Raw genomic sequence first — 18,179 nt, forward strand, 5'->3', positions numbered from 1 at the left:
GAAAAATGTGAAATCCAAGGGATGCCTGCATTCCAATCTGGGAGGTTGGGATCCAGGTCAGTTCACACTGGAATTTGCAAATAACCCATTCCTCACGCTTTTCTTTTTTAAACATAGGTGCAGTTCTCCTGCAATAGCAATCAAGGGCAAATATATATATATATATATATATATATATATATATATATATATATATATATATATATAAAATCAGTTGAGTTCAGTATCAACATCATCTCTTCCAAGTTTTCCTCAAGCAACACCCCTCTTTGCAACATTTAGGGAGTTGTATTTTGTCCTGAATGCTAACGACTTCCAGCAGGATTATTTGTGTCTTGCCCGATGCAACAGTGTGGCTAAAGAAATATTTGTGAGGGGAGGGGGGGGGATGTAATTCACAAAAGATTAGGTACTGAAAAGTTTCAGAAATGTATGTCTCATATGTTTTCAATTACATGAGTATTTTTTTTCTTTCAAATGGTTCTTCTGGCTTTCTTCAAGAAAGCTTTGTGGCATTTCTTTTGTTTGGGGTTGATAAGCTGTGACCTTGTTCATTATTGTGGCTACAGGAATGTGTCCATCAAGATATTAATTCACTTGTCATGTGGAGGAATTTTTGTAATTTACTTCCTCATTAATAGCCCCCCCCCCCCGCTCTCCTATTAGCAATCCTCAGAGAATCAGTCTGAAAGCTGTGTGTACACCATACATCTTACACACATTACAATTACAGGTCCCTTCCAAAGAATACTGGGAACTGTCATTTTTAAGGGTGCTGGGAATTGTAGCTCTGTGGTGAGTAAACTACAGTTCCTTGAGGTTTTTTTGGGGGGGGTGGGGGGGTTTAAATGTATGGTGCCTACAGAGCCATAAGAAAGAACCCTGCAACTGACTGTGTAGTAGAAATTGTATGAAACCATACTAATTTTTCAGCAACAGAAAAGTGTCAGGAAATGTAATGCTAGCTAGGCTGGCAAAATATTGCCAAGTCTTCGAGAGGAAATAGGAGCACTTCCATCTTTGAATATACTTTTCATTGCTTTGCTTCCTTCTAAAAAAAAATATTTGTGTGCCTATTGCTTTGATTTTATTGGTCATTCGGGATTCCAAAAGTATACACACTGAGCAATTTTGGCAAAGATGGATAGCAATACCAATAAGAAATGTCAAGAAATACATATAGTACATTGATTCACATAAAGACCCTCTTGCAGTATTCAGTTTGATTTGCCAAGTAAATGTTTTACAGCTGGGGTAATATGAACTTAGGGGAGTGTGGTCTGGGTTAATCATAGGTGTATATTCCCAATGGCTGTATTACAACCAGAAGTTTTGTGCCAAGGGAAGAAACAGATTTTATTTATTTTTTAATTTATTTGGAGATTTCTAACCCGCCAACGTGGCTCCGCGGTGCCCTTAGGAAAAAAGATCATCTCAGCACCTCAGCTACATTGCTATATCACTGTCTGACTCAGAGTAAACTTTATTTGGAGCTGTTTCATGAAGGAGCCAAAGTATGATGGAAACAGTCTACCGTGACTGGAATTTTACTGTTCATCTTGTATATGATTGTGTGTGTGGCGGTTGTGTGTTTAGAATAGTTTCACAAAGTACAAATGTGTGAGTGGATGGTTTGGGTGCCTGTATTGTGGTTCGTGTGTGTTTTAATAATATTTACACATTTTAAATATATTGCCATTTTGGTTTATCTTAATCTGTTTTGAGGTTTTGCATGCATTTAGTTACTGTGGTTCTTAGTTATCTTACTTATGTGTATTGTTTAGAGTTTTTTTCTTTAGTTATGTTTATTAAAATGTAAAATTCTTCTTATTAGCAATAGAAGTATTGTTTTGTCCTGAATGTAGAATTTGCATTATACTTCTTATATAGTCAATGCAGGGAGTGCTCAGTTGTAGAGCATCTGGATCAATTGTACAGCATCTTCACATAGGGCTGGAAGAGATTCTTTTCTGAAACCCTGGAGACCTGATGCCTTTCGGTGTGTGGACAATATTGAGCTAGATGGACCACGGTCTGTTTCGTTATAATGCAGCTTCATTTGTTCCTATGGCACCCCAGACACCCCAGAGAAAGCGTTTTTTGCAAAAATAGCAGCCAGGTTTTGCTACAGTATTACTTTTACCATCTACTACTTAATGTCTGCCATGTTATCAGCCATGTCTCCTGGCACTAAGCAGGTGACTACTCAAAACACGTGGCTGCAGACTCCCAGCATCATGTTAGGCTTTGAGACAAGGGTTAAATTCGATCTTTTTCAGATGCTGGGGAGCAAAATGCCAAAACACAATCCTGAATTACAGCACCAAGTAAAACTGCACCGTGCCTCGAAGCCAAAAGTGAAAGCTCACCACGGAATATGTTTTGTTGTGAAACGTATTCCTCCTATTGAGCTGAGTCCATTAAAGACTGCATTAGGCCATAAACAGATTATATGCAATGTTTGTTTATGTAACACAAATGCTTTAACAACCCCACTTAGCATATTATTGTAATGTGATAAGCAGAGTGACCCCTTTTAAGACCTCTTTGTTCCATAAAACAGGCTTCCATATTCGGTATGTTGGCAGAGTGTCAGCATCTGCACAAAACAATTGGCATGTTCCAAAGATATCCATCTCATTTTTATTTTTTTTAAAGATTTTTATTGAAGTACGAGAATTTTTACATACATTATATTCTCTCCTTCCAATTTTTAATTTCCCGTACCATTTTTCCTTTCCCTTCCCACCCCCTCCCCCACCCATAATCCATTGGAAGGGTTCAAACAGTTGTCCTCAGCCACAGGCACAATTTCTTTCCACTGAATGTCTTCTGGTCCATCTCATATTTTATGGCATTTCATTGCAGTATTATTCAGCTGTGTTGGACTATACTGAAGTCATGTTTATAGCATACCAAGCCAATTGTAAAGAGGAGCTAATTACAAGAGAAGACATGACATTCTCAGGCAGAGTTTGGGTTGCATCAATGTTACCTTGGATATAAGTAACTAAGGACCGTTAATTTCATTGAGTCTACTCAAAGTATAACTGACTTGGATACAACCCTTTCATTCCAATTTATTTCAATGGGAGATTGAAGCAGGAGTCCAGTGATCGTTAAAACACCAAATCCTATATTTTAGCAAGAGGTTACTATTGCTTTCATATAATACTTACATATTTTTTATTTGTATTTTCATACACACACACACACACACAAAATTATGTGGAAAACTACCATGTTAGAGAAGAGCCTTCTGTTTCTCGCATACACAGGCAATTAAGAAGACATTTTCCCATGATAGTTTTCTGATTTCTGATTTTTACATTTTTACATTATTATTGTTACATGGTTTCATGTATAATTGTCGCAATTGGGTATTCCACTCAAATATAAATATTTGATACCTTTTCTCGCCCCCCCCCCATGTTGTGTGGTGTAGTGGTTAAGAGTGGTAGACTCGTAATCTGGGGGACCAGGTTCGCGTCTCCGCTCCTCCACATGCAGTTGCTGGGTGACCTTGGGCTAGTCACACTTCTCTGAAGTCTCTCAGCCCCACCCACCTCACAGGGTGTCTGTTGTGGGGGAGGAGGGGAAAGGAGATTGTTAGCCGCTTTGAGACTCCTTCGGGTAGTGAGATAAAGCAGGATATCAAATCCAAACTCCCCCTCCCCCTCCCCCTCTTCTTCTTCTTCTTCTTCTTCTTCTTAAAAATGTGGCATTTACTGTAATAAAATATTGGTGAGTAGCAACACCTTTTTCTATTTTTTTAACACAGCCTACAACTTAAAAAATCATGAGCTTAGCTCCAAAAATACACTGTGAAAGGGGTAAAGAAAGAGTCAACTTCCAGTTTTGAAGGATTATTTGATATATACTTGAAAGGACTTTTATTTTCCTTGGAAGTCCAAAGTCTGTTTTATGGGGGGTTTTATTTGCTTTTGTGGGGTCAGTAGGGTAAGTTCAAATATGATGATAAAAAGCCTTCAAAGCATGGATCTTTTCTGCATAGTAACTTTATATGTTTAAAAGGCATCAAGGGGTGCCATGTTTATTGTTTCTCTGTAATTTTCCCATCACATCTGCCTGCTAAATTATATTACCAACTGCTAAACAATCACTCTTCTGCTGAAATCTGAAAGGAACCTGGAAGCTGTCGGCTTTGTGGATATAGGATCATCCAAAGCAACAATAAATAACAATAACAACAAATGTATTTTGCAGATATTGATCTGAATTCGTTATAATGCAACTCAGTAACCAGAGCTGAACTAGTTTTGTGTGTATTAAAAAAGATCTATACAGTAATCTAGTGCATTTTACTCAGAAGTAGCAATTGAGCAGGGGGAATTGGTGATTTGCATTTTAAAGCGAAGACCCCCCCCCCAATTCACACTTCCTATAAAGGCAGTTGTCCTTCAAAACCGGCACTTGCTTAAATTTTGTAATGCAGAATTCAGTCCACAGATGCATACCAAAATGTTCCATTAGGGAAAGGTGCGCACAAATATATATGTGGAAAATAATGTAAAAAATGCATTATATTAGGGGAAATTTCTTGTATATTAGGCAAACAAATGCATCAAAATGTATATATTAGAAGAAAAGCACTTGAAAAGGCATACAATTTTTCATGCAAAATCTCTTTTTTTAAGTGAACTGATGCAGAAGTGGGAGAAACTTAACTTAAGGCAGAAAGAAAGGCAGAAAGACAGAAAGACAGAAAGAAAGAAGACCAATTTGTCCATTTCCACTCTGAAGTAAGTCTGGTTATGTTCAATGGCCCTTGTTGCCAGTGTGCATAAAACCACAGCCTTAGAAGTCTCAGGATGGACCTATGGATTATATTTGGCAACATTTCTGGTCTAGGTGGGAAACATGCCCATCTGAAACCCTGGAGAGCTACCAATGGCCTCCGTTTCAGGCAGCTTCAGATCTCTCTGTCTGTCTGTCTCTACACCCACCCACCCACACACACACACACACACACACCACACCACACCACACACACACAACACACACACACACACTATGTTGCTAAGCATATAACATTATATTGAATGAGCTAATACTGGGAAGGTAGCCAATCTAGGAGAAGGAAAACTCAGTCCCTAAACCTCTGCTGCATAAGAAAGGCTTCGAGAATAAACCCTGAGATAAAAATATCCATACCCAGGACATCTTTGGAAAAATAAAAGGCTATGGAGTAAAGCTTACACAAATCTAGAGTGGAGTCTCTAAGACAGTTGGATGGCATCTTATATGCCTCCTTCCAGCAACTCCTGCAGCGCATCTGGTCCAAAATGTATTCCTCTGCTTTCCTTTGGACCACATCAGCAAGGGCAAGAGAGGGGTCATGCCATCCGGGCAGCTCAGGACCTCTATACACACTGCCCAGGCTTAGCCCCTGGGGAGGTCAAATTGGTGCTGCTATCACAGCAAAAACAATGTGGTAGGCAGCAGTTACGAGTTACAAGTTTTTACAACACCAGCAGGCTCTGTGATTCTCCAGCACTTTGACTTCACCCCTGGAGGTGCGCTCCATTACTTCTTGAGACAGACAGATGCCAACATTACTGGAGGATGGATTCTAACCCAGGGCTTGGTGGCTTGGAGTCATGAAGCAAACTCGCCTCTCTTATTCGCTCAGCTGATCGTACTCTCAATCATTCTCTCTCCTTTCACTCTCCATTTATACATTGTGACTGGAAACAAGGCAGTACTGAGTAGACTGATTCACGCCATCCATCAAATGTTGGCTGAGTGCCACATTCTATCTCTTCCCAGTGCTCACATGATCAATAGTCTCAGGCAGTGTAGATGTTGTTAGACTGTGGCCACTTCAAACTATGTGTGGAGTGACTGAGTAATCTGTAAAGTTGTCATTTCTAGTTAGCAAGGGAACGGTAAACCAAGGCTAGAGGCTGCTCCCCAACACCCAGTTTGTGCACACATGAAGCTTTGTATGTAGGGAAGCACAAACATCCAGCATCCTGCCTGCCGTAGCACATTTGGTGATACGATCCAGCAGCAGATGAATGACATGAGCCTGCTGAATATGTGTTCCATCCATTATGTACCCTACCCATAAGTTACCTTAGAATTTTAGGCTATGCTACATGCAGCTAAATGACATACTGATTAGTTTGTGGTTCATACTACAAACATCAAATGCAGCACACACTTAAGCCCTGTTCATGTCTCACTCAAGTGTGAAGCATTCATGGCTTGAAACTCAAGTCGAGCTATGCTATGTCACTGTGCTAGCTCCACCCTTTGATGACTGAGTGTGGTTGTATGCAAGACAAATCTTGTTCATGAGCGGCAGCTGCTTCCTAGAAGTTTTCTTGCAGACAACCACAACCACACTCACTGTGTAGCTGTCATTGGGCATATCTATTGTTGCAATGCAGAGATATGCCAAAAAGGCCTTCCTCTTCCAATAACCCTTTTCAGTAGTGGTATTTCCCTGTATTGGGGTTGTTTTTACATGTTTTTAGATGTTTACATTGTTTCATCAGTTGTGTGTTTGCTGCCCATAGCTCCTTTGGGAGGAAGGGCAGGATATAAAATTTAATAATCATGAGGAGAGGGACAGCAAACACACACTGGCTTGAATCCATGAGTGCCCGACACATGAATAGGCCTTTATATGCTGCTTGACATCAAACAAAAAAGAAACAAGGATTGTTTTATTAATTACAGGAAGTTGTTACTGATCTCACCATAGTGCCCAGTGCTCTGTTTGCAGAAAGGGCAGGTTATGCTTCCCATCTTTTGGGATGACCTCCTGAGCTCCTTTTCAGAATGATTTGTTCACCTTTCTATTCAAGAGTCTCTATATGGCCCTCCTGCCTGGATCTCTAACCAAGGTCTCTCTGTAGCTGTGTGTCTGGCTTCGTAAGGCACTCTGGTCTCAAGTTTTACACTGCTTTGTTTATTATGGATGTTGATCCAGATCCACCCATGTCCAATCTGTGAATTCAAGGGAGGAGAGAAGGAGGCTGGTCCACTTACCCTTCGTGGGAGTCCCCATAAAAGGATCTTGTAAAGACTACAGATTTGTTTAAAATCATGAGTAGCCAGGGGTGCAACTTGTGGGTTTCATTAAAAGGTCACCCTACTTAGCCAACATAAAAGACAAAAATTCAAGCTCTGGCTAGTGTGCATTCCCACCATTCACTTCTGCATCAAATACATCAAAAAGGCAAATCTGGCATCTTTCTATTTCCTGTTTTCACTATGTCTGGGATTAATTGGCTGTCCTTACACCGGCAATATCAGATAATGATGAGAGACAGAGAGATAGGAAGCAGTGTATGATGTCAGTAATAATATCAACACCTTGGCAACTAAACTGGAGAAACACATGACACATCTCTTTCAACAAAACAGATGTTGGACTTCAGAACTCTCATTACCTTTTTGGCTCTTTGCTAGGAATGCTACATTTCAAAAGAGCAAAAGCTCCTCTGATTAAATCAGCAAAGCAGTCAACCTTGCAAAGTTCCCAATTCGTTAATGAGAGCTATTAATATAACTTTGTGATTGGCAACATTCATCAACAAACATCTGAAACGTTTTCGGTCAAAGTCAGCTGTATTGCTAAACACAAAAGATGGACCCAGAGAATCAACTGTCTGGAAGCCTTAGTCTAAACACAGTGTGTAGAAGTTCATGTAAATGTATTAGGATTGTTATGAGTAGTGTTTCAAAAGAAGTTCAAATGGCAACTACTTATTCATGTATAAAAATCTTCAAAGATATTACGACTCACCAATTAGATGTGAATCTTATTGTTAGCCAAACATCAGACAGAGCATTTGAAAGCAATCATATTTAGTCTATGAGAAGTGCATGTGTATATATTCTTGCTGAGGGCATCTGATGTCAGTTTTCCATAAGTACAGTACTTTAATAATGGGGAACTGAACTGAACACCCCCACTTCATTACAAATGCCTCAGGTTGCAAACACTTCAGGTTACAAATTCCGCTAACCTGTAAGAGTTACCTCGAGTTACCCCAGGATGAGAACGGAAGTCGTGTGCTGGCGGCGCAGTGGCAGCAAGAGGCCCCATTAGCGAAAGCACATCTCTAGTTAAGAACAGTTTCAGGTTAGGAACAGACCTCCGGAACAAATTAAGTTCATAACTAGAGGAAGGAAAGTTCTGCTTAAATCACAATGAAATGCTTTCATCCTAGCTCTCACTAAAGAATGGCAGCATAAAAGAGCATGAACAGCTGGAACAGCATACAAAGAGCATAAAACAGCCATTTCGGTCCCAAGGAGTGGTCCCAGCAGGAGCATATGGTTCTAGCTCTAGGACAGTCGTGCTCTCTTTGTAGATTCCAGGGACACAAGGTCACAAACCAGTAGCCTCTCTTCAGCATCCAATAGTCACAGTCAGTTCAAGCGTATCAGGAGGGAAAGTAAGACAAAGCAGAGGGAGGTCCAAGCTAAACAAAGTCAGGCAAAGCAGAGTTCAAGGTGCAAAGGGCCAACAAGCAAAATGTGTAGCACCCTGGACAGCTCCATGCAGTCTCTAGGCAAGAATCAGATAAGGCAGAATTCAGTATGGCCACAATTAGAATACGTGGAGTGAGCATCAGATTGCAGCTTCCTCTGCCGCTAGTCCTGTCGCTGATGAGTGAAGACTTTACTCTTGAAGGGATCCAACCTATTTGACTCTGGCAGTACCAACAAAGCTGGGGTCTACTTCATAGCTGGAGTCCTCAGAGGTGGAAGAAGGAAATGCAAATTTCTCAAACTGCAGAGGTGCTGATATCATGGGCCCCTCTGATGCTGAAACTCCCAAAGAATTAGAGATATCAATGGCTGGTTCTGAAGATAAATTCTTCTCCTATTTTAAGATATCCTCTGAATCCACAGTCTCTTCCACTGAGGATGAGGGAGTCTGAGCCCTGGGTTATGATGACAGCATAAAAAGCATAAAACATGTATTGTAAGGGTAGCATATATATCTATGCTTGCTCCTCATGCACCTTATGCTAGCGATGTGCTAAAACCTGTCCTAAAGTTTCTTAAACATTTTCTTCCTCTGCAAAAGATGCCCCCATTTTTTCTGCCTCATTTGCAAGACACTTTAGAATTTCATAAGAATTTCAGTGGGTACGGGGTTGGGTTTTCCTTATCATTGTTCTTCCCTCTACATATTTCTGCACTGTTCTGCAACCTCCCTGCACTTCCAGATCTGAAAAAGCTCCAAGGGTTATCTCATGAACTCTTTCCTTGGGCTTGAACTGGGGCATTGGAAGTCAAGGTGACTGGCTGCCAAGTGCCTGAGATAGATGTACTCTCTGATTTAGTGTTAGGGAAAGTTGTTCCTTTAAGGTGTGCCAATTCTTTGCTTTTTAAAGAAATCGGTATTTGAAATAAATAAATAACAGTAAACAGCTGCCAGTCACACAGTAAGCAGTCACATGCTTATGGCAATGCCCAGTTGAGGACATCATGGGTTTTTTTCAGGAAATGTGGGCAATGGAGAGCCTGCTTGGGCAACTGTTGTCATTCATCTTTCTCTTTTGCTCCAAGTGTGGTGACTGCTACACTTCCAATAAAAATGAAAAGGACCCACCAGTGGTGCCCCATGGCCCAAGAGGGTGCCATTCTAGCCATGGAGTGGCTGGCCAGATATAGCTGTTGGTGGCAGAGATACGAGTGGTTGTCAGTGTAGTGGAGATTTCAGCATTGTGATAGTTGAGGTCCAAGCTGGCTACGATTGATTAATTCGCTGCCCTCCCAATCCACCACCTGAGGCAAGAGCAGTGACACCAACTTACCCCTGTGACCATTGGTGCCCAGCGCCGCACGCCATCACTGGGGCACATGTGTACGCCATGTGTATGGCATGTGGCATGTGTGCTATGTAACCACACATACCCCTGTGCGCACATGCTACATTATCAGGCCCCCTGGCGTGCTGATGTCACTCTCACACATAGTGGGGCGGGCAGAAAAAGCCACGTGCTCACCGGGGGCATGATGACATAGCACATGTGCACCCCACAGTGTGTACCCATGGCCACACCACACTTTGTGGGTGTCTCACCCCCTCATTTAAAATGCTGTGGAAGCCAGGGCACCCATTGCCACGGGGACTCAGCACCTATGGGCAAGAGGCTGAATGTGCCTGATGGCAAAGCTGGCCTTTTTCCAGTACAAGCCTATTTCTGTAATCTTAGGGGGTGTTTTTTGATCGGAAGGTCGGCGGTTCAAATCCCCATGACGGGGTGAACTCCTGTTTCTCGGTCCCAGTTCCTGCCAACCTAGCAGTTCAAAAGCACGCCAAAGTGCAAGTAGATAAATAGTTACCGCTCCGGCGGGAAGGTAAACGGTGTTTCCTTGCACTGCTCTGGTTCGCCAGAAGTCTTACTAGCCACATGACCTGGCAAAACTGTCTGCGGACAAACATCGGCTCCCTCGGCCAGTAAAGCAAGATGAGCACCGCAACCTCAGAGTCGTTTGTGACTAGACTTAACTATTAGGGGTACTTTACCTTTTTTTTATTTCATGGGAAATATTTACTTTTGTGAGTGGGTATTTAAGGAGACTGAAAAGTAGGGAAATCTTGTTTTAAATAATAAAGGATCTTTATAAAGAGTAAAACCAGAATTTTTAATGCAAGATAATCATTTGAATTTCATATGTGACATTCATAGAGTTACATGTACCAGATTATTACAAAGGCCAACACATTTTCATTAGAACACAATGGAAGTCTTGAACGCTGACTACTTACGTAATTGTATATTCCTTCTTAGCAGATGTTTAACTGTAGGAGAACTTCTTTTATTACACTCTTTCCTTTGCTACATCATTGCTTTTTATATACATGTCTGCAGCTTTAATCTAAAAATCAACTGCCACTTACATGGTTATCATCATGTGTTGTTTGGTCCTGAGCAAATTTGGGCTGGTCATTCTCTCACAAGCTATCACAGATTTTTAATGTTTTATTTTTAATGTTTTATTGCTACATTATATTCCCATTAAAATAAAAAGAATGATATCTAGTTCCACAGGACTAAACAATAAATCATGCTTAAGCTGGAAGTATCAGTCACAAATGAATCAACAACAAATAACAACTGCTTTTGTATTTTGTGAAGAACATAGTTTTTCTATCCATTTTTGTTGTACAACTTCTTACGTCTCTTTTAATTCATCCTTGTACCTATTTAAATAGTTTGCTTCCAGTACTGAATAAACTTATTTCACTCTTCTAATGAGGTTGTTGTTGTTGTTGTTTTGTCATTCAAGCCCTCCATTTGTGTGTGTAATATTTAGGGTTTTTTTTAACAAAACTCAATGTGATGGCTTATGTTTTAGTATTCTATGCCAACTCATACCTTCCAATTTTCTATAAAATGTTCATTCTTCTTTGTTGGTGTTTTCAATTTTTGGCTACTAATATCTGAGCTGAAACTATCTCACAGAATTACGGAAGGGCTGTGGCTCAGATCATCAACCTTCTATGCCAAAGGTCCCAGGTTCAATGCAGGGCCTCCTTGTAGGACTGAGAGTTCTGCCTGAAACCCTGGGCAGCCACTGCCAGTCAGTGTAGACAATACTGAGTAGAACCAATGGTTCAGTATAAGGTAATTTCCTATGTTCCTGTACTGTTTATCTCCTCTCAGAATAAAACTGGGGGTTTGTACCGTTTATCTGCTCTCAGTATAAAACTGGGGGTAGAGATAATATGCTGCCTTTAGCTCCTTGAGGAAGTTGAGCTACAAAGGACACCGAGAGACTCTATTCATGGCAGAACAAAATGTTCTAAAGAACTAGTTAGGAGTATCTTTAGTAATTTCCACCATCCCTTAATACAGACTATACTATCTTGGCCTGGTGGGAGTTGTAGTTCAAAACATCTGGCGGGCACAGCTTTAGCGATCCCTGGGTGGCAATACTTCCACAGTAAGTCATTTTTTTAATTGCTAGTCTTTTGGTAATCCTATTACTTATGCAATCCATGAATTGTCCTTAAACATTGGATGAAAAGCCAGAGGTTATCTGTCCTTGCCATGCTGGTATCTTCAGTCATTAAAAATAGGAATGCCACTGAATCATCCAGCTTTTTTAAAAAAGAAAGAAGTGTGTCACACTTCACTGAAAATAGAATTTCAATTAGAACTGTAGATTTTATCATTCAAATAGAATTTCTCACACATGAACTCCTTAAACCTAACGTTGTCACCACCCCAGTTAAAACTGGCATTTGACCTGACTGTCACAGAAGGACAGCGTTAATAAACTCTGTAGAAATCGATCACCTTCAAGGAGCCTGCGGAGGACAGTTTTTCCTAAAGCTGAGTATCACTGACCAGGATTGCTTGGTTGTTTCTGTTTTTTTGTCACACCACTTGTGGGTGCTCTTTGGCGCAGGACACCATCACTGGTTCATTTTCTGATATCAAGAGGGAACATCAGTGAGAGCTGCCCATAATTTGCTTGAATGTCTACCATTATGACAGGGCTTGTTTTTTATTGCAAAAATCTCCCTCAGGAATCTCCTTCAGATTGCCCAGGTTCTGCCTTTTAATCAAGCCAAGCACTCTGATAGGAAGAAGATTTGGACAAACATTACCGGCGAAGATTTGGACAATCTTAGCTGCGAAGTGTCAGTTGGCTCCAGAACTTCTCCCACCCTGAGCTCCCTCAGTTAAACCTTCTTTTGCAGGTTAACCTTTTCTCCACAGGTACGCGGGCGCTGCTACGTCATGGTCACTGTTGAAGGGCCGGAAAGGAATTTTCCTGCATTGGCAGGTTTTGCCTTCCCCATAGCAAAACATCACAACTTTGGTGGTTTCAGGCCTTGGGCAGAAACCTTCACTCTATCTTCCTAAATGGGGGGGGAGTGTGAAGTGGTGACCCATGCCCCCCTTGCAGCATTGATCCCAGGGTTCCCTGTTAAAAGGGTCTTGAGGGGAGGCATTGGCCATATGCCAAGAGGTTGTCATTGCTCTCCCTGGTGACGGGGACGAAACAGGGGGGGGCGGGCTCTCTGCTTGAACATATGTTCTCCAGAGCCAGCCCAATCCCCACACATTCTGGATAATCCTGATGTCTCCCAGATCCCCGGCCGGTGACTGGGAAGGATAAACTCCTAGTGGCTGAGTCAAGGTCTCCCTACATCTGAAACTTAATAAAGTTGCGGCCAATTTTAATCCCATAGCATGTTGTCTTGAGTCATTATTCCACTCAGGAGTTGCCTGGAGTTGGGGGGGGGGGGACTCTGCCTGTCCATACAATGTTCCCTGCCAGAACTGAACCAATCCCTATCTGACAAGCTGTGCTCCACTAGGCATGCAGCTGCCAGTCAGATACAGTCATTTAAATATTGAGGCACTGTTAAGCGTGAAGCGATAAATTGGATTTAGGAAAGATATCGTGACATCTCCAATAGGAATTGGGAAATTCTACTAAAGTATTTAAAGTGTTCACAAGGCATTTAAACTGATGAGCAAATATAGCTAGGCAGGAAGAAGACAGTTGCCTAGCAAGTACAGTAACAAGTAATCCTTTTTTTGGAGTACATGGGTTGAAACAGTTCTTACTCTTGCCATAAGTATCTGTAAAAACAAGATGCTAAATGTGGTCTTGATCTAGAGGCCAAATAGGGTTCTTCTTATGATGCAGAGATACACCCTTTGGGAATTTTTGCTGGTTTGGCCTTTTTTCAGTCTCAAGAGACCATAGGAGCCAACCCAATAAAGTATTTGAGGAGGCTGGGCTCCCTCAAAGTTAATGGGCATTGCCATTCAAATGGTGTGCATCTCATGTGATCAATTTTGCAGGTTGGGGCTTACCTGCCCCCCCCCCCAATATTTTATTGAAGTTGGCAGCCCTGCAAGAGATCAGAAAAGAATATTGGGGGGCGGATAGCTCTGGCACAATGCAAACCATCACTGGTTCATTTTCTGATATCAAGAGGGAACATCAGTGAGAGCTGCCCAGAATTTGCTTGAATGTCTACCATTATGACAGGGCTTGTTTTTTATTGCAAAAATCTCCCTCAGGAATCTCCTTCAGATTGCCCAGGTTCTGCCTTTTAATCAAGCCAAGCACTCTGATAGGAAGAAGATTTGGACAATCATTACCGGTGAAGATTTGGACAATCTTAGCTGTGAAGTGTCAGTTGGCTCCAGAACTTCTCCCACCCTGACCTCCCTCAGTTAAACCTTCTTTTGCAGGTTGACCTCTTCTCCACAATTACACGGGCGCTGCTACATCATGGTCACTGTTGAAGGGCCGGAAAGGAATTTTCCTGCATTGGCAGGTTTTGCCTTCCCCATAGCAAAACATCACAACTTTGGTGGTTTCAGGCCTTGGACAGAAACCTTCAGTCTATCTTCCTAAATGGGGGGGGGGGGGCGTGAAGCAGTGACCCATGCCCCCCCTTACAGCGTTGATCCCAGAGTTCCCTGTTAAAGGGGTCTTGAGGGGAGGCATTGGCCATATGCCGAGAGGTTGTCATTGAATGTAGAATTTGCATTATACTTCTTATATAGTCAATGCAGGGAGTGCTCAGTTGTAGAGCATCTGGATCAATTGTACAGCATCTTCACATAGGGCTGGAAGAGATTCTTTTCTGAAACCCTGGAGACCTGATGCCTTTCGGTGTGTGGACAATATTGAGCTAGATGGACCACAGTCTGTTTCGTTATAATGCAGCTTCATTTGTTCCTATGGCACCCCAGACACCCCAGAGAAAGCGTTTTTTGCAAAAAATAGCAGCCAGGTTTTGCTACAGTATTACTTTTACCATCTACTACTTAATGTCTGCCATATTATCAGCCATGTCTCCTGGCACTAAGCAGGCGACTACTCAAAACACGTGGCTGCAGACTCCCAGCATCATGTTAGGCTTTGAGACAAGGGTTAAATTCGATCTTTTTCAGATGCTGGGGAGCAAAATGCCAAAAAACCACTTCCGCTTACACGGAGGTGGGGTTGTGGGCTTGGCCCGACGGAACTCTCGCGATGGGGCTGAGATTCAGCCCTCTCGCGAGGAGGGGAATCCCCGCCACGTCATAAGCAGGCTGGCCAATCGGGTCAGCCGGGGCGGGGCTTCCTTCCATTTAAACTGGGACGGGGCGGGAACGCATCCTCTTTCGCCCCGGATCCCACAGCGATTAGTTCAGCTCTTGCTTTGCCTTCGTTGCTTCTTTGCTTCGTTGCCTGGCTGCCTTGTTTTTTCGTTTGCCTTCCTTTTAGGTTCGTCACTTCGGAGCCTCGATCCCCCCCCCACGCAGCGCCGATCAGCTGGGAAGCGGCTTGGGAGCGCGCTCGCCTCCTCGATCGTCCCTCGTCTGCCGCGGCCGGCTCCCCCCCCACGCAGCGCCGATCAGCTGGGAAGCGGCTTGCGAGTGCGCTCACCTCCTCTCCGTGCGGCCGAGTTCCCAGCCTCTGGCAGCCCCCGCGTTAGTGCGAGCTGAGTCTCCAGCCGCCCGCAAGCCCCCGCGTTTCTGGCGGCGTTCCCGGGCCTCTCCTGCGGTGCCTGTTAGTGGAGGAAGCGCCTGGGGCTACGTCTTCTCGGAGCGCCCCTTGTCTATCGGCCAGCAGTTTGAGCCACCGCGCCCTGCTGCGTCGCATTGCGCTCCCCCCCGCTGCACTTCCAGCCCTCGATCCTTCTTTCAGCGGTCCAGCAAGGGAGTTCCATCGCCTGCAGGGTCGAGGCGGCCGCCTCCCCCACCCGTGCTCCGCCAGCGGCGCCGGAATCCTCGGGGGCTACTTCGGCAGAGGGGTGAGCTAGCCCGCGCGCGGGCCTATTGCATACCTTTGGGATTTAATAATTAGGGAATTAATATTTAGTAATAGAAACACCCCCGTGGTCGTGTGGGCGGGCTGAGGCAGCGCTGGGTGCCATTTTAAGTGTGGCCACGTGTCCCTGCTGCGGTAGCCATTTTGAGTGTGCCATTTCCAGCGGCCGCCATTTGGAGAGTGGCCACGTGTCCCGGCAGTGGTAGCCATTTTGAGTGGGTCATTTCCAGCGGCCGCCATTTTGAGAGTGGCCACGTGTCCCGGCAGTGGTAGCCATTTTGAGTGGGTCATTTCCAGCGGCCGCCATTTTGAGAGTGGCCACGTGTCCCAGCAGTGGTAGCCATTTTGAGTGGGTCATTTCCAGCGGCCGCCATTTTGAGAGTGGCCACGTGTGCCGGCTGCACCCGCCATTTTGAGAGGGTCTCTTTAGCGGCAAGCTTGGCGCATATCTTGTTGGCTCCTTTGCTGTCTGTTTCCAAGCAGAGCCTTGCTTCTGTGGTGCTCGGTCAGTGCTTACGAATTGAATTGCTAGGTTTACCCAAAGTTATTGGTGCTTCAGTTACCGTTTGATTTAATTACTTGGTTTTCTGGTTTCTGGTTTTATCTATCAATTATTGTTTAACCAGCTTATCTCTATTAATCGGGAATTTGGTTGATTGTATTAATTGGCTTAATAATATAATACCCTGCATTGTTGGTGGACCTTGCTAAATATCTGGGCCTTGTTTAAACGTTATTGGGGGTTGCATTGGCATTAATCAGCGCACGTAGTAAGTAATACCTATTGGTTTAGCCTAGTTATATATTCTTTATCTGCTGCTGTTGGAAGGGAGCTAGCTAGCTTTGGGCGGGCGTTGCTGCGCACATACGTATAGCGCTTTAGTTAGGCCCCCTATAGCTCGCAGGACCATGGCTGGCCGCAGCCTGCGCAACAAATCTAAGGGTGCAGCCCCCCAAGCCAACACTGACCTCGCGGCTGCGGGCCCTGCCCCGGCTTTCAACCCCGAGGCCTTGGCCCAGGTGGCTTCTAATTTGCAGAATATCTGTAATCAGCTAGGTCCATTGTGCAGTACTTTGGCCCCGTTGTGCGTCTCTCTCGCCTCTGCGAAACGGGCGTCACAAAATAGTGTTGCCAGCTCCCAGGCCTGTGTCCTCGAGACTCCTCTGGAAAATAGTCAGGCATCTAGCTCCTCTAATTTCTCCCTTCTTAGTTCTCAGACTAGCAGTGGGGGAACTCCTGGCCCCATGCTTACCAGCACGCAGCAGGACGATGGCGCCCGCCCGGGCACATCGGCGTCCTTCACGAATAATTTTTCCCAACTTAGTTCTCAGGCCAGTAGTGGGGATGCTATCAGCGGGTCTGCCGTCTTGTTCCCTAGTCAGCGGCAGGACGCGGAAGCGCGAGGAGGCACATCGGCCTCCTGCATGTCTAACCCTCATCAGGTCCAGGCGGCAGCTGCTTCCTTCTTGCCTAACCCTCTTCAAGTTCAGTCTTCAGCACAGCCTTCTCAGCAGGCTTTGGGAGCCTCCTTCATGACTAGCCCGCATCAGATCCAGCCCCTAGTGCAGCCTTCTCAACAGGTTAGTGGTGTCTCGCAGGGTTCATCTTCCTTCATCCATAACTCTCAGCAGGTTGCCAACGCGGCGCAGGCAGCGCGAGCAGGCGCTCACATCTCCCACCAAGGTTCACGTGACTCCTCTCAGGACTTGGGTCACCCCCCACCGTCCCCCCTCCTGTCTGCTCAGTCTGTTTCAGATCTCCTCAGGTCTCAGGCGGCTGCGGGTTCAAGCTCGGCTCCAGAGGCCATCGGCACGGGGCCCGGGCCCGCCAGTGTGGCCCCAGCCTCCGAAGAAGGACATCAAGGCGGGAAGGCGAAGAAGAAGACCGACAAGCGGAAGCGCAGCAGGAAGGATGACTCCGATGATGAATCTGGTACGTCTTCCGACTCAGACGCGGACATCCCCATGGAGGACTATTGGGGGGTGGCTGAGGATCAGATGGGCCTCCCGGCCTGGGTGCATAGGAGGAGGGCTAGCTCCCATCGGAAGTCCTTTAATGGTACGCTAGAGTGTCGGGGAGGTGCTGTGGTTCCTGAAGTAAAAGTCTCCACCTGTGCAGACACTGATATAGTGCTGGGGTCCCACCTTTCAAACCGTAAGCGGGAAAAAATACTGAACGGGGACTTCATAGATGTCTTCACTCTCCTGCCCTTGTCGCACATGTTAGGCAAAGGGGAGAAGAGGAAGCAGTATGGCAGGCGCAAGTTTAGAACCCCGCGCGCTGAGCGTACTTTTGACAATTGGCACGAGGGCATACATATTTGGGTGGCTGTGATTTCGGCAGCGTACCCCAAGAGGGCCATGCATTTGATGGCTTACATAGCGGATGT

The sequence above is a fragment of the Zootoca vivipara genome, chromosome 10, assembly GCF_963506605.1.
Source record: "Zootoca vivipara chromosome 10, rZooViv1.1, whole genome shotgun sequence".
Classification (NCBI taxonomy): domain Eukaryota; kingdom Metazoa; phylum Chordata; class Lepidosauria; order Squamata; family Lacertidae; genus Zootoca; species Zootoca vivipara.